The sequence below is a fragment of the Eumetopias jubatus genome, unplaced genomic scaffold (genome assembly GCF_037043125.1).
Source record: "Eumetopias jubatus isolate StellerSeaLion01/CBP00866 unplaced genomic scaffold, mEumJub1_p1.0 scaffold_2, whole genome shotgun sequence".
Classification (NCBI taxonomy): Eukaryota; Metazoa; Chordata; class Mammalia; order Carnivora; family Otariidae; genus Eumetopias; species Eumetopias jubatus.
Genome location: NW_028274808.1, coordinates 178,699,438 through 178,721,236, shown reverse-complemented (window position 1 = coordinate 178,721,236; position 21,799 = coordinate 178,699,438). Strand labels below are relative to the sequence as shown.

At 37.2% G+C, this 21,799-nt stretch overlaps 1 pseudogene; it reads left to right on the top strand.

Annotated features, from left to right (window-relative positions):
- Positions 1 to 14,783, top strand: part of LOC114196616 (signal recognition particle receptor subunit alpha pseudogene) — a 192,354-nt pseudogene extending 177,571 nt beyond the window's left edge.
- Positions 14,784 to 21,799: the final 7,016 nt, after the last annotated feature.

Genomic DNA, 21,799 nt, shown 5'->3' with positions numbered 1-21,799 from the left:
TGATATAATTGTGTAGGCCTTGATCTGGAAATAAATCCAGTGGGTAGAGAAACAGGGCATGAGCCATTTATTATCTAGGTGTTTAGCATAGCAGTGCTACCAGAAGCTGTGGATGTGGCTTCTCCACTTTGCAGATCATACCAAAATGGTATGATTCTGAAGCCAACCATTGTAGTGGTACTTCCACTTTCCACAGATAACATCCTGATCTTATCAGTATAATAAGCTCCCTTGGGATGTGCTTCTGAGGCGAGATTCTACAAGTCATTCCTGGGGGCTTTATATAGGGTATCTGCTTGGACTAAATGAATCTGCAAGTCAATTTTAACCCAATGCTTGATCTAGTTATATTCTATGACTAAACCCTCACTAATAAGCTATGCCAGCCTTCTAAATGAATACACACACACACACACATACACACACAAACAGGAGTCTATTTTAGGACAAAGACTAGAGATAAAAGCAGCTTGGACAATAGTAGTGGCAGTGGAGATAAGGAAGAATTGGAAACATTCAACATTTTGTATATGATTTCAATAGAACTTGGTAATAGGTTGGATGTGAGAGGTGAAGGAAAGCAAGAATAAAAAAAGGCTTTAGTTGTGGGGTTATTAAAAATTCTGTTTTTGTATATGCAAAGTTTAAGATGTCTGTGAGACCTACAAATGAAGATTGTAAATAGGAAGCTTAGAATGATGTTCAAGTTCAGGAGAGGAGTCAGAGCTACAGCTGAAGTTTGGTGATCAATCTGTCCTGGGATTGTATCCAAAGTCAGAGTCTTGGATGAAACTCTCTAGTTAAAAAATAAATAAATAAAATAAAATAATCAAAAAATATATATATATATATGTATTAGAAGATATTCACAACCAATTACAATTATTGGGATTTCTCTTGCATCCACAGAATAAGTAAACAAGGAAGAGACAGCAGCAGTGGAAACTAAGCAAAGAGATGAGTGAAATTAGAGAAAAAGAAGAAATGTATGGTATCTCATTCAAGAGATAAGGATTTGGTCAATACTGTCAAGGGCTGATAAAATTTCAGATAGATGAGAAGAACAGTTATCGTTACTTTTGGCATAATGGAGATCAATGATGATGTTACCAAGAGCAGTTTGATAAACTAATAGGAATGGAAGCCACAGTAAAGCGGGATGAAAGAAATGCCAGCAACAAGTCCAGGCAAATACATTAAGAAGATTTACTAAGAAGAGTACCAGAGGATTGGGGCAATAATTGGAGTAGCATATTAGCTTGAAATTCAAGGTTTCATTCACTTTTATTTTGTCTAATAGGAGATAGTAGAGGATATTTGCATGCTGGAGGAATATTACTGTAATAAAGAGATAACATATATTAATTGCAAACAAAGTTGTTGTCAAGTTACAAGTGATGGAGATTTATTTTTTTTTTTTAATTAAAGGAAAGACTTTGGGGGCACCTGGGTGGCTCAGTTAGTTAGGTGCCCGACTCTTGATTTTGGTTCAGGTCATGATCTCTGGGTTGTGGGATTGAGCCCTGCATCAGGCTCTGCACTCATGGAGTGCTTGACATTCTCTCTCTCCCTCCCCCCCCGCCCCTCCCCCACTCATGTGCTCACTCTCTCTCTCTCTAAACTAACCAACTAACTAACTAAATAAATCTTAAAAAAAAGGAAAGACTCTTTATGTTTCTTTTGTAATACAAAGGAACATAGAGGCTATGAGTATAGGCAGAAGTGGATTTTAGACATGGTGGTAGGAAGATGAGGGATTTCTTACTTTTTCAGCTGACTTACAAGGAGAGGCAGATGGCAGGAGTTGTTGGATGATCATGTAGTCTTGCTGTTACTGTGATATAACTGAGCCAATCCGAAAAGTGAATAATAATGGAATTGGTTCTGCTAGTCTTTTGAAGGAAGATGTCCTCAAGAATTGTGAGCCTCCTGATACATCAGTGTGTAACAATATGCAGAGTATTGCCAACCAAGGAAGCTTATGCAAGTTTCAGTGTCCATAGTTTTTACTGAGGTTTATTTAATAGGCAAGGTTGATTGAATTATTGTCCATATGGTTGAATTCAGTCCCCAGTCCTCTCCTCTCCCTGGAGGTCAAAGTCCTAACCCTCTAATCACATGTTTGGTCTTTATGGACAGCCTCCATTCTGGGTCATCTCATTAGCATAAACTGTCAGGTTTTGTCCCATTGGCCCTTCTTCCACCATTTGGGGTTCTTCTGGCTTCTACCATGAACATTATGTCTATCGTTCTAACAGCTGTCTTGCATCATGTGTTTACCTTGAAGATGAAAGACACATCCTATAAAACAGCTTGCAATACTATGACTTATGGGCCAAATCTAGCCCACCACCATTTTTTGTTTATATAGTCTTTTTGAAATACAGTCAGACCTATTGAACAGTGGGTATTGTCCAAACCTACCCTCATGCTACAATGGCAAAGTTACTTTTTCTTACTGAAGCAGAGTTGATTTTCATTAGTCATAATGGACCTATGTGGCCTGCAAAGCCTAAATTATTTACCTTGAGAAAAAGTTTCCCTCTCTTTGACCCCTTAATCTATAATGATAGAAGAGGTAAAAGAATTAATCTGTGTTCCTGGTAATTGTGGAGCTTCAATACCAGCCCTGGACTATGTACCTCCAGGCTGCGTTCAGTGAATAGAAAATACACTTCCAACTTACTAAAGCCACTGTGATTTTTATTTTTTTATTTTATTCATTTATTTATTGCTAAATGCAACCAAATCTAATCCTTAGTAATACATCTGGTATTTAGGAAAGACTTGATATCTAATATTTTAAAAGTTCTTTATTTTAAAAGTGAACACATTTAAATGTTTACCATGTCAACATTTTGCCATATGTCATTTATTTTCATTTTAGGGAGGTTTTAAGAACTTTTTGGTAATTTATGTCAAAGTCTCATTTTGTGAGCACTCATTAGGAAAGTGCTAGTTAGAAGAAAAAAAGTTAGAGCAAGAATTTTTAAGACAACTATTAATATCTTTCATTTTCCTCTAACATGATTTTTTTGATTCTCAATGAGCCAATATTTGCTGTGATCCAAAAGTGTTCTGAGAATGTAGTCATTACTGTAAATATCCCATAGCAAAATATAAATTCTACTAATTACCATATGTCAAGTTAGAAACAAATTATCAGTTTGTTTTTCTGGGCTTAATACCAGAGATAATATTTTTCATAAAAAATACTATGCCTTCATTTTTTAGAATATTCAAAATGTTCACTTAGTTTTTGAACATTTTATCTAAAATGTTAATAACATCTGGAGTATCTTCACTGATATTGAACAAATGTTACATTAAGTTTTAGTGTTATTAAATCTTACAGCAGATCAAATAACATCCCAATCTACATCAGGCAAATGCTGTGGTTACGATAATTTACAGTAGTATTTCAACATAGTTCCATAATTACACATTTACTTAACCAATTAAGCATGAAAGTGGCATTATTGTCAGCAATATGATATATGACCTGAACATAATTTGGTTAATGAGGAACAAGAAATGCCTGCTAAGTAGGGCAGGTACTCTGTTAGCAGAGGATTGCTAATTGCCCCTGACATATGTCAGATTGAATGGTCCTATGTTAATAAAAAAAAAAAAAAAGCTGAGTGGATAAATTATATTGAAAACAGGCCTCTTTTTATTTGTAAAATGTTGGTAAACATTTAATTCTAGAAAGTTGAAAAAAAAGTATTCAATAGACAGTAATTGTAGACATTGTGCAAATTCTCCTGTGTACTCAATGATAAATAACTGCTGACATTTCAGATTTTTGTCTGTTATGAACTTCTAGAGAAAAATCTTTACTCCCAATTTCGAATTATCTAGACTCCCAAATGTATCCACCCACAGAATCCCCTGGCTTAAGTTGGAGCCAAATCTTAACTCATAAAATCCTTTTAACTCCCTCAACTCTTTCTCCTTTCCTACAAATAAGCAAGACAATCAACATTTTACCTGAAGAAGAGAAAACTGTTGAAGGGAACAGATTTTTGAATTCTTGTTGTCAGATTTCAGTGAAATTCTTTATTGTTGATTGACAAAGAATTAATGCAAATCTAAGCAGTCCAAAGGATGCTGGATTTTTTTTTTTGCTTGTGTGTGTGTGTGTGTGTGTGTGTGTGTGTGTGTGTGTGTGTGTGTTTAAGGGGATTTCTGCTAGGAAATACAAAATATCAGAAAAACATATAAATTATGAAATACAAGGTATTCATCTGCACTTACGAAAAACAGAAAAGATTCTAATGACTCAGCTTGTAGTCTCTGAGATAATTCAGTATGGTTTCTAGAGCTTGGATTTGTGGCTGTATCTAACCTGCATTAAAACATATGGAAATGGTCTATATGAAATGTTAATTATGAACTCATCTTTTGTGTTAAATGTTCTTTGACATGTACTTTGTTAATATGACTGTTTTTAAAATGCTATGTTAAATGAGCAGTTTAGCACAGAAATTATAATATCATACAGTTCTTATACCTCCTAGATTTATCATTTTGGTAAATTTATTTTTTATTTTTTAAAGATTTTTTTATTTTTAGAGTGAGAGAGCACATGGGGTGGGGAAGGGCAGAGGGAAAGGGAGGGAATCTCCAGCACACTCCCTGCTAAGTGCAGAGCTCCACACAGGGCTCGATCTTAGGACCTTGAGATCACATCCTGAGCTAAAATCAAGAGTCAGTCTCTTTACTGACTGTGCCACCCAGGCACCTTTCATGTTTGTCAATTTAAATAGCTTCTCTGAAACTCTCTTCGTTGTAATGAAATTGTAATATTATTACTGATCCCATAAACTCATCACACAAAAATGGTAATTAACATTTGCATGTAAGAGTCCTCTCCTCATCCCTATTTCATATCCCTTTCCCACCACCATTCAAAAAGACTGTTTTCTTCTAAAAACATAATACATTTAATTTATAGAAAATATGTAATGGCCACATTAAGAATTAACATACTGTGTCAGTTTTACAATTTGTTGAGAATTTAGTTATAAGCACTAAATTTATTTTGAAAAAATAACATATTTTTAAAATTTTTTCCAGGTTTATTTCTACACCCAATTTTGGTTAGGTTCCTTGATATATAGAAATAATTTTAAATATTTCAAAAGTTTTAAACATAATTTAAATTTAAACATAATTTAAATATCAAATTTCTCAAATATCTTGTTTTATGTTTGGTTCTTTGATTTTCTCCCCAATGGTAAAATTTATTAGACATACCCCAATAATTTTCTTTCATGTTCCTTTAAAATAAAGGTAAGCAAATATGACCAAAGAAGTTCAAAAGTATTTTTAGTTTTCTTATTTTATATAAGTGGAAAATAACAAAGACTTAATACTTTTTTATATAACACATAATGAAATTCCGTATTGGTTTGTGCAGGGACTATTGTGTACTAAAACTTCAAACAATTTATAATTAAGTTAGATTTTATGAAAAATGTAGTGTACTTATTTGGTAAGTAATAAAGGCATCAAACTCTGATTTCTTAAATAAAAAAGGCTTCCTGATGTTCCTTTTATCATGATAAGTTCAGAAAATTGTGTTCTGAACTCTTTCCATTTGTTATTTTCCAACCATATTTTATTGAAAATCTATGACTCATATCTTGGCACTATTTCTAATTGAAATTAGTTAGTTCTAGCTTGTCTGAAAACAAGTTTGCAAGTCTTAGGTTTTGCCTGACTTTCATAAAGAGCAAATGTTATGTGAATGTTTAACTTCTTTGCAGTCTGGTCCTACCCAAACTGTTCATATTTATTTCTTACTTTCCAACCAGTTTCCTTAGCTCTAGGAACTCTGTCCCTCTGCACAAAGATGGTGGATTCTAGACATTTCAGCTTCTATTCTAATGCTCAAGTTTTACATTTGTTTAGAATCCCCTCTTCACTTAACTGTTTTAAATCACTCTGACTTTTCAAGATCTTTTGTCTCATTTCTGTTGGAATTATTTGTGGCTACTCTATTTGATGCCTCATTCTCCAATACCCTATAGAGATTGAAATCTGCCCCTGTGAAATTCAGCAATGAACCATTTAAGTTCATATCTGTTTCTGTATTTGTTTCATAAATGTTAGGTCTATCTCTCAAATAGTTTATGGTCTCTGGGAGGGGAGAACAGCCTATTTTATTTATTTTTTTTATTTTCTCCTCTATCTCCCACAGTTACAGTTAGAGAAAACTGTTAACGGAGGATAGTTAGAAGAAAGGAAGGCAGGGACGAGGGGCACGCCCATCCTAAGAGGAAACTACCCTTAAAAGGAAAAGGACCCCATCCTGTTATTCTATACCACCCTGAAAGGAGTCCTCCATCCTTTCCCATGTAAACAACTACCTCATAGGTAGATGAGTGCTTGGATGAAAACCTGAATCGGTGACAGGCACATGGAGTGTTAATTAGATTGAAGCAGCCCACCAACAATCTCATAAAAACCCCTAGACTTAGAAACTGCAAGGACAACCCTCTTGGGTCTCCTCCCTCTTCGGGAGCTTTATACTGTCAGTCAATAAACTGATGTGGGAAACAAAGGAAGAATAAAAATTATTAACTTTCCTTACTACCTAGAGTCCATTGACAAGTCCTTGAAACAGGCAGAGTGACATTTCTCTAGGGACTCAACTGCCTTGATGTTGACACTTTGCTAAGGGCAAAAGGCAATCCTAGCCTCACCCCAAACCCCCACACCGGGATCCTGTAAGTCTACTTTAACATATAAAAATTCCTCTGAAAACTTCCTTTATCTCTAAACCCCGCCAAGATACATGTCAGCAATCATCTCCCAAGCATATGGCCCACTGATATACATCTGAAGGGTCTCATGACTAAGGTTTTATTAGACGGTAATAAATGACCTTTCCCCAATAATAACAACCCTCTCAAGGTCCTGGAAACTTTGCTTCCAAAATTCCTTAGAGATTTATGCTATCCCTAACCCCCTCCCAACTTGAAAGTATATAATAAGGCACTCTTCATGACCCCAGTGCAGCTCTTTCTGCCCATGGGTCTTGTCCCCATGCTTTAATAAAATCACCTTTTTGCACCAAAGACATCTCAAGAATTCTTTCATGATCATTGGCTTCGAACCCTAATGTCTTTTCTACATCATAAACTTTACTATCACTCAATAAACTTGGCTTTGCTGCCCACCACTCTTTGTCTAGACTACCTCTTCATTCTTCGAAGCAGTGTACCAAGAACTGTGGGCACTGAAGGAAAAGAAATCCTGAAACAGTATGGCCAACCTTTATACATTATATTGCTAATTAACTTCCAGGACTTACCTGTATGATTATATGCTGAGGATTCAACATGGTGCCTGTCTTGTACACTATGAGGGTTCAGTGATTGGCAACCATTTTTATCATTATTACTTCCTTTGTCTTGCTCTTATTTTTTTTAATTTACATTTTCAGTATCCCTGTTGAAGTTGTATCCATTTTATATAAAGTAGATTCTCTAGATCTTTCTTCTTTTCCAGATTTGCAAATTGTGATGTGTTTGGGGATTAGGGCTCTTCACACCTCTCTCTATGCTCTCTCACTTCCTCCCTCCCTCATTACTTTCAGAAAACCCTTGAAGGAAAGAGAGATTGGTGTGATTATAGAGTGGAAAGGATAGAGGATGAATGGAGATATCATTATTTTTAATTTTGTTTTTATTTTTCAGGACGAGGGGATATAGAGATTTATGAAAGGAAAAGGTGTGAGTAAATGTAGATGTTCACAAAGATGAAGGAAGATGTAAAATTGAGGGAGACAATATCAGATAGCCTCAATGTTCTTGATGATGCAAAGGCAGGATAGTCATCAAAGACAGGTAAAAAAAAAAAAAAGTTGTGTAGGACTCTTGAGAATTTTGAAGATTTTGTACTGTCACCAAGCAGAAAGAACTAAAATGTGACTTCAGGAAATAAATAAATAAATAAATAAATAAATAAATAAATAAATAAATAACTGTGCTGGAGACTTTATTGAAGTTTTGAGGTAAAGTGCTTTGCGTTAAGACCAATATTTTCATCTGAAAACGATATGATTTCTGATTTGTGATAACTCAAAATCTAGTTTGGGAAAAGTGTTTAAGGTATTAACTTCTGATAATGTCAAGCTATAATGAAGTGTTGCAGGATGAGATGTCCCCAAATGTGCCATTTTGGCATAAAGATTATTTTGAGTTAAAGGTAATAAAAAATGCAGCAGATGCAGGAAAAGACTTCTGCCTCCCCATCCTGGCCTAACTTTACATTGGAAAGGAGAGCTTGCAACAGGAAGAGAACTATTAACAGAGACTCCCCTTTAGGGAAGAAACTTATCTACATAATAGAGCAACCATATTTTCCCCCAAACATCCCTTTTCACCTTGCTAATGAGCTTTCTCCACCCTGTATCCTCAGACCCTGCCCCTCTCCTTAACTCAGATAAGCTTCATGTTGCCTCACTGTCTTTTCAAATCTAATGTCCATGTGGACTCCCTATACTTATGTCTACTAAATTTGATCTTCTCCTGTTCATCTGTCTCATGTCAATTTGATTCTAAGTCGAGCTAGAAGGCCCATAGGGCAGAGGAAGATCTCCCTCCCCAACAGTAACAATAGAAAATATGCTAAGGACTTCAAAGAACTAAAATTTTACTTTCTCAAAACACAAGTAGGCAGATTTCTGAGGCCGTAGTATTGTCTATCTTGGGAAATCACAAAGTCCAAGAACTGGCTTACTTATTGTGGCCTTTCAAGAGTTTTTACTCATTCAGTGTCACACAAACTATGCATAGGTATAAAAGTAAACTTGACAAAGTTTGTATTTTGAAAGTTCAAACTCTGCTAGAAGAAAAGTGACACATATGCAAGCAGCATGATACTAAATTAAAAGCGGTATGTCTTAAAAGATATGTGGACATTCAAGCATGGGAAAAGAACTTGTTACTGAATATATACTACTCTGATTCTAAGATTGTGTCTATGCCACCAAAAGTCAAGTTAGTTATCTTGATTATTTTGATGGTCAATTTCAGATTGTTTTTCATTCACCTACCTTTCCTGAATATCAGGAAGTAGTAGAGGATGGTGATTAGGGCTTATATCACAATTCTCTTTAATACCTATAAGCTTTTGGCAGGATTCTAAACAAGTATTAACCTCTCTCACTTTTCTTTTGACAATGTTGAACTTTATCAAAGCCATTATCCTGGAAAGCAATGTTTGTGAACTCTCCCACACATTTTGATTTTGTTATTCCACGATACACCAAATGGAAAACACAATCCTTCCTCATATAATTTAGATAGTCTTAATGTCCCATTTGTTTGCTTGTAATAATACCAGACAAAGCAACTCTAAATTTCCAAACTTTGCTTCATAAATGATTAGCTGAACTATTTTGTCCTCACTGATGAATTAGAACAGAATAGTTGTTAATTTTTGGTTAAGATTCTTTCCTTCCCCCTTGCTCTGAACTTTGGCCTACCCTCAGTTTAGGCCAGAATGAACCCTTTCTTAATGGCCTCTCTCTAGATCTCAGAGTAAAAACTTCTTGATCTGCTATCAGATTACTGTCACCTCCATTTGTTTATCCCATTCATTCCACTTATGTACAACCAAATCTTTCTAGCCTTTTTACTCCTGCCTTTGATACACTTATAGATCTTTTTGTAGAAGTTATCTCCTTATTGCAATAGTTTCCCTCCCTTTATTTTATAATCTATTCAAATAAATCTTCCCTTACATAATTTTATGTTTTTGTTTTGTTTTGTTTTTCATATTTCTCTAAAAATTTCCACAAAGTTTAATTTTCCCTGAGCTATGCTATCTGGAAAACAGCAAAAGATACAGTTAAGAATTCTCCCCCCCACCTTATTGTGTCCCAAAAGAGTGCCCTTGCCCTTGTCCAAGAAAAATTGAACCAGATGGAGTTAATCAGGCAAGGAAGACTTTATTCAAGACTATTGCAACAGGGGAGAGAAACTGAAATCAACTCCACTGAAATAAAAGGCAGGAGAGATTTTCAGTGCCCAGTGAGCTAGTGGAAAAATATTGGAGGACCTTAGGGAGAGGTTAACAATGTGATTAGTTGTGTTTGCTAATTGGTGCTTATCTAAGTTGGGATCCTACCCAGACTAGGGATTGGGGGTCCTTTCTTTCTTGATGACTGCTTTTCAAAATCTGAGAAAAGATTTATATCTCAATAGAGAAAAAGAATTTAGAATTGCAAGTTTTCTAAAGTAAATTATCTAAGAAAAAGGAGGTCAAGGGCCTAGAGATAAGGAGCAAATGGTCTAAAGTATAGCTAAACTGAAAGGAACTTTAAGGCTGTCATGGTACTCTGCATATTCTGAGATAAAAGCCATCTCTATCTTTCTTCAGTGACCTGGAGAAGATGCTTCTTTCTTCCTCATGTTTGCCATAGTAATAAAGGATGACTTCTTTATTTATCTGCCTCTCTAAAACCCCAGGGCTCTCTTCCTTTCCTTTGAGACTTTCTTCATTAATGAATGTTTTCCCTACCATAGTAGCCTAGATAAAATCCTTTCCTTGTTTTCTGTTGCATTTTGTCTTTCACAAGGTAACATACTACACCATTTCAAATTTTAAAAAGATTAAATGAGATGATTTAAACAAAGCACTTAGCATGATACCTGAAACATAATTCACTTTTAAATAATCAAATCTGCGAGTAAAATTATTTTGAGTATCTAAGAAAAGTTGTCCTTTAAACAAGTGTCTAATTCTATTAAGAAATAGTTTCATATGACTTCCCACAATTAGATATAGATGGGATTATGTCTCCCCTTAACCAGGTGATGAACTTAAGTGAAAGCAAGTTTCAAATTGATACCAATGCATGTATAAGCATTCTTAGCAAAGAAGCACAAATCCTCATTATTAACCTGTTTTTCCTAAATTGCCCCAGCTCTCTTTCCTCAGGCATTGTGACAAGTACCTTGTGAGGAAGTTCACTCTGAGTCAAGAAGAACCATATTCTGATGGCAGGCCAGGCAAATATCTGGTGGGACCAGACAATAGAATCCTCCCTTAGTGACTGGAGGATGATAGACATGAGACCAACCAGAAATTTTGACCTTGAGATTAGTTTAATAAGTTCCAAGATGCAGGGTCTGCTGAATTCTTATATTCTTTTACACAAGAATAACAAGATCCCTACAGATTTTCTAGGCAAATTTTTTCTTGAATTTATTTCACTAACAAAAAATTATGTATAACATTACTCATGCTAATTACTGAACCCTCTATGTAAAGTTAGATGAAACCATTTAGGTCATTTGCTATAACCTTTAGAGTATTGAGTCCTGATTGGAGGCTTTCAAGTGCTTACCAAAAACCCCTTGGATATGAATTCCTGATTAAAGCACTTCAAATGTTAACTAACAGCCTTTAGATTGGTACTTTGCTCTAACTTGTATAGCAATACATTCTACTAATCCTAACAAACCATTGTTAAAGTAAGTAATATATTAGACACCATTAATATTTTTATATTTTGTTTTGTTTTATGTGCTGAATAATGAATTTGGATCTACATAAAGCCTTGCATTGGTTCTTACCCACATAGCCTTTTATAGTACACAGTAAATTTTCTTTTGCAGGCCTTTTCCAACATTTTGAAGAGATGACTTCTAAGCAAATGGACTTGGAACATAGGATTTTACTTCACTGAATATTTCATAGGTCAGTCTTATGCTGGTTAGTTTTTAATTTTCAGTGATGATATCTACTTATTTTCCTCATTGAACATATTTTAAGTATATGGGAAATATTTGAAGACTTGATGAAATTGCAGTTGATCTGAGTAAACAAGCTATGTTCTGTATTAAACGAAAGAAGGGAAGGAAGAAGGAAAGAAGGGAGGAAAGAAAGAAAAGGAAGGAAGGAAAAGCAAGGAAGGAATGAAGAGAAAGAAAGAAAGAAGAAAGAAAAAAGAAAGAAAGAAAGAAAGAAAGAAAGAAAGAAAGAAAGAAAGAAAGAAAGAAGGAAAAGGAAAAAAAAAGAAAGAAAGAAAGAAAGAAAGAAGAAAGAAAGAAAGAAAGAAAAAGAAAGGAAGAAAGAAAGGAAGGAAGGAAGGAAGGAAGGAAGGAAGGAAGGAAGGAAGGAAGAAAGAAAGAAAGAAAGAAAGAAAGAAAGAAAGAAAGAAAGAAGAAAGAAAGAAAGAAAAAGAAAGGAAGAAAGAAAGGAAGGAAGGAAGGAAGGAAGGAAGGAAGAAAGAAAGAAAGAAAGAAAGAAAGAAAGAAAGAAAGAAAGAAAGAAAGAAGAAAGAAAGAAAGAAAGAAAGAAAGAAAGAAAGAAAGAAGGAAAAGGAAAAAAAAAGAAAGAAAGAAAGAAAGAAGAAAGGAAGAAAGAAAGAAAGGAAGGAAGGAAGGAAGGAAGGAAGAAAGAAAGAAAGAAAGAAAGAAAGAAAGAAAGAAAGAAAGAAAGAAAGAAGGAAAAGGAAAAAAAAGAAAGAAAGAAAGAAGAAAGAAAGAAAGAAAGAAAAAGAAAGGAAGAAAGAAAGAAAAAGAAAGGAAGAAAGAAAGAAAGGAAGGAAGGAAGGAAGGAAGGAAGGAAGGAAGAAAGAAAGAAAGAAAAAGAAAGAAAGAAAGAAAGAAAGAAAGAAAGAAAGAAGAAAGAAAGAAAGAAAGAAAGAAAGAAAGAAAGAAAGAAAGAAAGAAAGAAAGAAAGAAAAAGAAAGAAAGACACGACAAGAAAAGAAACTAAAATATGGGCGGTTGAGCCAGTTTCCAGGGCCGCTGGTGTGACGTGTCCCGCGCTTGGTGCAGCAGGAAGTGGAGGCGATGGTGGCCTGAGTTCCCCGCGCCGGCCTGGCTCCTCTCCTGCTGCTGGCGTGCTCGACTTCTTCACCATTTTCTTCAAGGGCGGGCTTGTCCTCTGGTGCTTCCAGGTCCTGAGCGACTCACGCACCTGGCCCATTAATGCATTGATTCGTTCTGTGCTGCTACAGGAAAGGGGAGGTAACAACTCCTTCATCCATGAGGCACTCACACTCAAGTATAAACTAGACAACCAGTTTGAGCTGGTGTTCATGGTTGGTTTTCAGAAGATCCTAACACTGACGTATGTAGACAAATTGATAGATGATGTGCACCAGCTGTTTTGGGACAAGTATTGCACAGAGATCCAACAGCAAAGTGCTTTAAGTCTATTGAATGGCACTTTTGATTTCCAAAATTACTTCCTGTGGCTCCTTGGTGAAGCAGAGGAGAGCAGTAAGATTCATGCCCCCACTACCATGAAGAAATTTGAAGATTCTGAAAAGGCCAAGAAACCTGTGAGGTCCATGATTGAGACATGGGGTGAAAAGCCCAAGAAAAAAGCAAAGAACAGCAAAAAAAAAGGGGGGGGTGCAAGAAGGAGAGTTTTGATGGCCCTTTGGCTAACTGCTGAAGGTAGTTCCTGCTGAAAAGTCAGGTTTCCCAGTGGGGCCTGAGAATTGGGTAGAACTTTCCAAAGAGGAGCTCATACACAGGAAGAGAGAGAAGTTCATTCAGAAGCATGGGAGAGGTCTGGAGAAGTCCAACAAGCCCATGAAATCAGATGCTCCAAAGGAGAAGGGCAAAAATGCACCCCGGGTATGGGCACTGGGTGGCTGTGCTAACAAGGAAGTCTTGGATTATAGCCTTCCCACCACCAGTGGAGCCCCTGAGGTTGCCCCACCTGAGGACATCAACTTGATTTGAGGGACTGGGTGTGGAGGGCAGCTTCAGGATTTGGACTGTGGCAGCTCAGATGATGAAGTGGCTGCTCAAAACACCACCAAACCTAGTGCTACCAAGGGAACTCTGGGTGGCATGTTTGGGATGCTAAAGGGCCTTGTGGGGTCCAAGAGCTTGAGTTGTGAAGATGTGGAGTTTGTGGTGGATAAGATGCATGATCATCTCATTGCTAAGAATGTGGAAGCAGGCATTGCAGTCCAGCTCTGTGAATCTGAGGCCAACAAGTTGGAAGGGAAGGTGATGGGGACATTCAGCAAGGTGACTTCCACAGTAAAGCAAGCCCTACAAGAGTCACTGGTGCAGATTCTGCAGCCACGGCATCGTATAGAGGCTGGATGCCCAGCGTCATCAGTGCCCTTATGTTGTCACCTTCTGTGGCATTAATGGAGTGGGGAAGTCTACTAATCTTGCCAAGATTTCCTTCTAGCTGTGTTAGAGAATGGCTTCAGTGTCCTCATTGCTGCCTGCAACACATTTCGTGCAGGGGCTTGGATCAGCTGCATGCCCACACCCGGTGCCCGAGTGCCCTACATCTCCCGGAGAACCACGGCTGCCGCCCACACTATGGTGCAGTTGTTTGAAAAGGGCTACGGCAAGGACACTGCGGGCATTGCCCTGGAAGCGACTGCCTTTGCACATAACCAAGGCTTTGATGTGGTGCTGGTGGACACAGCTGGCCGCATGCAAGACAATGCCCTTTTGATGACCGCCCTGGCTAAGCTCATAACTGTCAACACACCCGACTAGCTGTAGTTTGTGGGGGAGTCCTTAGTAGGCAATGAGGCCGTGGACCAGCTGGTCAAGTTCAACAGGGCCTTGCCTGACCATTCTATGGCTCAAACACCCCCGCTCATTGATGGCATTATCCTTACCAAATTTGATACCATTGATGACAAGGTGGGAGCTGCTATTTCTATGACCTACACCATAAGCAAATCCATCATCTTTGTGGGCACTGGCCAGACCTGCTGTGACCTATGCAGTTTCAATACCAAGGCTGTGGTGGCTGCCCTCATGAAGGCTTAACATGGCTCTTGCCCAAAACCAAAGCCCCTCTTCCTGTATCAAGAATGTGCTTTAGATTATGTGAGCAACTTCTCTTCAGTGTAATACAGAGGCAGTGAGGAGAGATCCATGGGCTTGCAGCTCCCCCTGCCCCACTCCCTGGAAGCCCAGCCTCCACCTGCAAGGAGGGCTTAATCATGTTACAGTCCACTGCCCATCGCTTCCTTCCCTGATAGTCCTCCCCTTCTACTCAGGCATTCCCTTTACTCTGCCCACACACACAGTCTCATCATAGCTTTAATCAACGGTTGGAAGATCCAACACTGGAGCTTTGCTAATTCACATGGTCACAGGGATGTCTGAGCACAATGAGCCGTCAGGAGACTTCCAGAGCCAGCTCTGGCTTCTCCCTTGGATGCACAGCTTTCAGGTTCCTGGGGCCTAGGAGGATACCCACCACACTGTGGCAGTGTATGGCTGCTGATTCTGATGATTACGCCATCCCCACTGTTTCCTCAAAACATCAGCTAGGCCAGAGTGATTTGTTACAAATGAATGAACGGAGTTCCTGCTTCTCTCAAAAATGAAGGGAGTTGAGCTGCAGTGTTGCATTGGGCTTCTCAGCCTTCCAACTCTTCCCTGCTCCCAGAATCCAGATGCAAGCTTTGCGTGTTCCTCCTTCCTGAGAGAGAAGCCGGAAGGGGTCAGAAGGCTATACAAGCTGTCCCTCTCCCCCACCCCACTCCTCACCTGAGCGGATCCTGGCTTTTCCCCATCCGCCTCTCTAAAGTGCCTGGTAGACAACTGCTACATTGAAGAATACAAACCTCTTGTTAAAACTTATCCTGTAGCTTGGTATTACACATGTGCTATTAGTGCAATAAAGTGAAGGCTGTCTGCCCAGAGAAATACATAATTTATATAAGAAAATAAATTTAATAAGTAAACTGCCAAAAAAAGAAACAAATATGGTAGAGATATTAAACAGAATAAATTTGTTTAGCCAATTTTTATTTTATTTTTTTAAAGATTTTTATTTATTCATGAGAGAGAGAGAGAGAGAGAGAGGCAGAGGGAGAAGCAGGCTCCCAAGGAGCAGGGAGCCCGATGTGGGACCCGATCCCAGGACTCTGGGATCATGACCTGAGCCGAAGGCAGACACTTAACGACTGAGCCACCCAGGCGCCCTAGCCAATTTTATTTTAAATTACATATAAAATGCCAGCAATGTAAAAATGAGAAGTAAACATCAAAATAGTTTTCTTCTGAAAGGCCTAAATGTACTCTTTTTCGCAGAGTGCCAAAAGAACTAAAAAACAACAAAATAAATATTTTTAAGGTGCTGCGTCAGCTCTTAAAACAGACAGTACTGACATTTTGAGGTGAGCAAGGAGAGAAAAAAAAAACCTCTTTACTGTTTCTTGTTGTGGTTCTTTATTTGCAACATCATCCACATATCTACCAGTTCTCTTAAGGAAAGCAGACAATGGCAAGCAACATTTGATTTTGAGTGGTTGAAGTATTATGAGGGCAATTTTTGAAAGGAAATATTTGGAAAAATAATTTTCAAAGCATCAGCAAAGCAAAATTATCAAGGAGGAATTAGCATGTTTTCTTTGTTAAAAAGTTGCTTTCTGATTGCTTGATATTTACTTTACTCTGCCCTTGAAATTTTCATGTTTCATTCTCCTTACAAAGTATTTTGCTAGGCTACTGGTTCAGATAGGTGGTGTAGAACTTTAATCATGGTGCAGTATGCATAATGATTTTAGGCATGAGTGGGAATAGGTAGGGATGGAAAGGCCCAGGATTTCATTTATGCTTACTTATTTTCTCCAGTGCATACAAGTATTAATTGGTTAATAAAATTTATTAATCCTTAATTATTCATCATTTTAGTAATATTTTCAAGTTAAGTAATTGTCTATTGAAAGACCTATTCTGACATTTACACACGCACATACTTGTGTGTATCGCTAAAGAAAGACTAGTTTGTAATCGGTACAGTTACATTCTGCAAAAACTAAGAAATATTTTTTTAATTTTCTTTTTAGATTTTATTCACTTATTTGAGAGAGAGAGACAGAGATAGTGAGAGAGATCACAAGTGGGTAGGAGAGGGAGAAGCAGGCTCCCGGCAGAGCAAGGAGCCTGATGTGGGACTCAATCCCATTTTCTTTTTTAAAAAATATTTATTTGAGAGAGAGAGAGCAAGAGAGAACATGAGCAGGTGGAGAGGCAGATGGAGAGCTAGAGGAAGACTTCCCCACTGATCAGGGAGCCTGATGCAGGACTCGATCCCAGGACCCTGAGCAGAAGGCAGATGCTTAACCAACTGAGTCACCCAGGTGCCCCATAAGAAATATTTTCTACTGTATAGTATTTCCACTAGAGACAGGGAAGTATAGTTAGTAATAGCTGTTTTGTTTTTACTTCTTATTCCCAAATATCTATATCTTCTAGCATAGCATCCAAGTTGGAAGGGGGAAGGGGGTAACCTTTCCCAACTCTAGGTGCATGTGTTTTAGGAATGACTAGACTAACCCTACACATGTAGTTCTTAAAAACAATGCAAGATCCAAGCCAGCCCAATTTGCATTACATCCCTGTGTCCACAATTATTAACTCAAGTTTGCATAAATGATGGTTGGTTCAAAGAGACAAACTCTCTGAATTCTAGATTTGGTAAGCTGAACGAGGTGGGTCTGGCACATTAGTAGTTATTCTGGCATTGAACAATACGAGAATATTTGAGAATCAAGCCAATGTAAAGAAATCAGAGTGAGACCACAAAAAGAATAACAAACACAGGGTGCTAAATAGTTTGAGCACCAAGATTTAGCTGTATGAGATATCCATTCCTAGAACTTTCATTTCATCTACATAAAATAATTTTCCTTATTTGATAACATGAATTTAAGGAATTCTGCCACTTGAAAACAAAGGATCTGGTCCACATAAAAAGAGCAACTCAGATGACTGAGCCATGATCTCCTGTAAGAACTTGCTCTCATCCTCAGCTTTTACTAACCCAATTCATGTGTTCTTTATCACCCTTAAATTTTGCATTCGAGACATGCTGTGACAACTGTCTTTCTTCTTTTGCAGAGTTGTGGAGACTATTTCTTGGGATTCCACAACAATACATTTTACTTAGATTGCAATGGGATATGTTTGATTCTGCTTTTCTGTCAAACTCATAAAGTGTAGAATGTTTTATTTCTCTCATCTTTTTAATATATGTATTTTTCAGTTTGAAAATCCACCTTCCTTTGTTGCATAAAACTCCTTAGAATTCAGTTTCCATTTTCAAAATTGAATCTGTGCTATAAATTATAAATACTTCAGTTGTAGAGAAAATGCAGTTAAAAGACGGTAATACTAGACTTTCAGTGTCTTGAGATTGTGAAGTATTCATTACTTTGGAAAAACTTAAATAAAAAATGTTCTGTCATTAATATTTTTTTTGGTTGTTGTTATTATTCTCTTTATTTTTCAGGTGTTTCCATACGGACATTCAAATTCATACTGTGTTTGCTCCTATGCTTGAAGAAACAACATCATAAAAAAATAATAGAAAGTATTTCTAATTCTAAGAAAAAGATTTTTCTGTTGTTTTTTCTTTAAATTTTGCTTTAATACCTTGTCTTTTTCAAAGGTAAATAGTTTAAAACTGGATGATTTTCTTTGAATGACTCTTTCTAAGAGGAGGAAAGGGTATATGCGTTTGGCCCTTTAGAGGAGGGAAATGTGTGCTTGTTTTGTTGTGTTTGTTACTTATTTTGCTTCTGTCTTTTATAATTCCCACAAATTATCAGCCACTAGGGAAAGCTGATGTTCAATAGACACTTCATTTGAGTTATTGTTTTTGTCATCACCGGTTGAGGAACATTAGCAAAAACGCAGCTTTGATTTGAGGGCCTGTGGCTGTAGCTTGATGTGACGAGTGTCTAACATGGACATGCAGCATGCTGTCATCAAAGACACCTGACTGAAGGGAACAGGGTAACAACTGAGCATCTATGCTACCTTGAAGAAAGACCTGCTGCAGATGATTGAGGATTTGCTGTAAGTGCAGGTTAGGATCAGGCATGCTATTGACCCCAACATGAATGCTGATATGACTATAGACAAGGTAGTGCAGGACAGATTGGTGGAACCAGAACAGCATGAGAAGCTACTCTCGGCAAAAGAGGCTGTGACAGGTTAAGTGGCCTCTTACTCTGGGCAGAGCCTTTCCTTTCTAGGCTCTGAAGAAGGGCCTCATCCCCAGAAACCAAGACCTACACCTGCTGGAAACCCAGCAGTACACTGGTGCCATGATGGATCCTGCATGCTCTTGAACATCACCTGTGCCAGGGGCTACAGGGAAGAGAGAGAAGGAATGTTCTGTCAGTGTCCAGGGACAATGCCAAAGATCACTATGACACCCCCCAGCACTACCACCATCACAGAGAAGCAGGCCATGCACAACCAGCTCCAGGAGTGGTACTGGACTGACACACCCACAGGGCTGAGCTGGCTGCCACTCTCAGAAGTCCATCTTGACCCAAAAGGAAAGGCTCTATGCCAACATCTAAGCATGTGAGTCTTTTAAGAAGGAGCAGGTTGAGGTACTGGTTGGTAGCTTCACTCACTTTAAATCTCCATGGTAGAACTTAACTTTCTTTTTTTTTTTTTAAAGATTTTATTTATTTATTTGACAGAGAGAGACACAGAGAGAGAGGGAACACAAGCAGCGGAAGTGGGGGAGGGAGAAGCAGACTCCCTGCAGAGCAGGGAGCCTGATGCGGAGCTCGATCCCAGAACCCTGAGACCATGACCTGAGCCAAAGGCAGATGCTTAACGACTGGGCCACCCAGGCACCCCAAGCTTAACCTTCCTTAATAGAATTTATATCCTATTTTTATTACAAACTTACTTGTTTATTTTCTAACACTCTCTTAAACATAAGTTCTTTTATGGTTTGTATTTATTGCCTTATTCCTTTCATCTAGAACAGTATCTGGAACATTATTGGGAACCAATAAATATTTGCAAAATGAATAGAAATAAAAATGAGAATAGAAGTGAATTCATCAATAAATATGTGGTGAAATTGGTTTCTACCTGTGATTAATCCTCCTCAATAATGTCTCAGTAATATTTATTTTTCAAAAACCAAATATGTTTTTCTCCATGGAAATCTGTTTTTTGCCTATAAACCATATCATTTACACACTGATTTCATCTGAAGAAATTCCCAAATCATGGATCCCATCTCTTCGAGTGAAAGGCAAAATTCAATTATGTAGCCTCCTCCTTTGTACCTAAAATACAAGCATGTGACTGACCTAGGGTTTGCCAATCAGAGGTAACTTCATGGAACTTAATTAAAAAAAAAAAAGAGCACTGTAGTAAAGTAGGCATTTCTTGGAATCTGTTCCTAGTGCCTTGAGGTGAATTCTATTTGAGGGTTATCAAGCTCATGGAGGCATCAATGGAAAATATGTTACCTTTAGTATGTAGCCCTCAGCATTCTGTGTCATGAGCTTTGGTGGTTGGCCCAGATATGGTGGGATGAATTTGTAGGTTATCTCTTTTCTGGGGTGATTTGGATCCTGCTCCTGCTTGCATTCTTTATAGCTTAAAGACTTCAGACTTCCTGGAGATTATGTGCATTTACAATTCTTCTTATGTTTAAATAAGTCAAAGTGGATTCATTTCCAAATAAAAATTGTAAGTGATATATTATTTTTATAATTTTATACCATTTTATAGTTCCCTAACAGCTACTTTAATTATATTTACGTATCTTCTCCTAGTTAGACAAATGTTAGCTCCTTATAGGCATTGCCTGACACCATTCTGCTTTATTTTTTTTAAGCAAATATTTTATTATTCTTAATTTAATCAATTTAATATTTATAGTTTCATTAATACCTTTCAAACATTAAGCAATTTGAAAACAATTAAATATCTAACATTTTAACTCTAATATTTCATCACCTGCTGTCTACTGCTAAGAATGTTGTAATAACCACCCACTTCCATTACTCATTTGTCTAGTTCACTTTTAGTTAACTTCCTTAGGAAACAATCCCTTGATTCTTCTGTTTTCCAGTATAGTCTTTTATCCCTTCTGAAATTATATATTTATTCATGTAGTTATTTATTTAATAGATAACTTATAGTACAGTATATGCTTGTATACTTATATATAAATATTTATAAGTTTAAGAAAATGAGTAAGGACATTTCCCTCATTTTTTAACTGTATTTACCAATGTCCCACTATGTAAAAGGCAATCAATGCATACTTGTTTCATTACAATCACAATAGTTGGCAAATACACATAACAAATTCTTAAATATTTGCAAATGATATATCCAATAAGGGGTTAATATCCAAAATGTATAGAAATCTTGTACAACTCAACACTATAAACAAAAACAATCTTATTAAAATGGGCAGGGGACCTGAATAGACATGCTTCCAAAGAAGACATACAGATAGCCAACAGACATATGAAAAGATGCTCAACATCACTAATCATCAAGGAAGTTCAAATCAAAACCACAATGAGATATCAGCTTACACCTGTCAGAATAGATAGAATCATCAAAATGACAAAAAAAATAACAAATGTTGGCAAGGATGTGGAAAAAAAGGAACCATTGTGCACTCTTGGTGGGAATGTAAATTGGTGCAGCCACTATGAAAAACAGTATGGAAGTCCCCCTTCCCCCACCATATAATCCAATAATTCCAGGGGTGGGTATTTACCCAAAGAAAACAAAGACACTAATTCAAAAAGATCAAGAAGCAACACACGTGTCCATCAATAGATGAATGGGTAAAGAAGATGTGGGGGAATATATATATATATATATATATACAAAATGGAATATTAGTCATAGAAAAGAATGATATCTTGCTATTTATGACAATACAAATACCTCCAAAGGGTATTACACTAAATGAAGTAAGTCGGAGAACAACATGTACTATATGATTCCACTTATATATGGAATCTAAAAAAATAAAGAAACAAAAA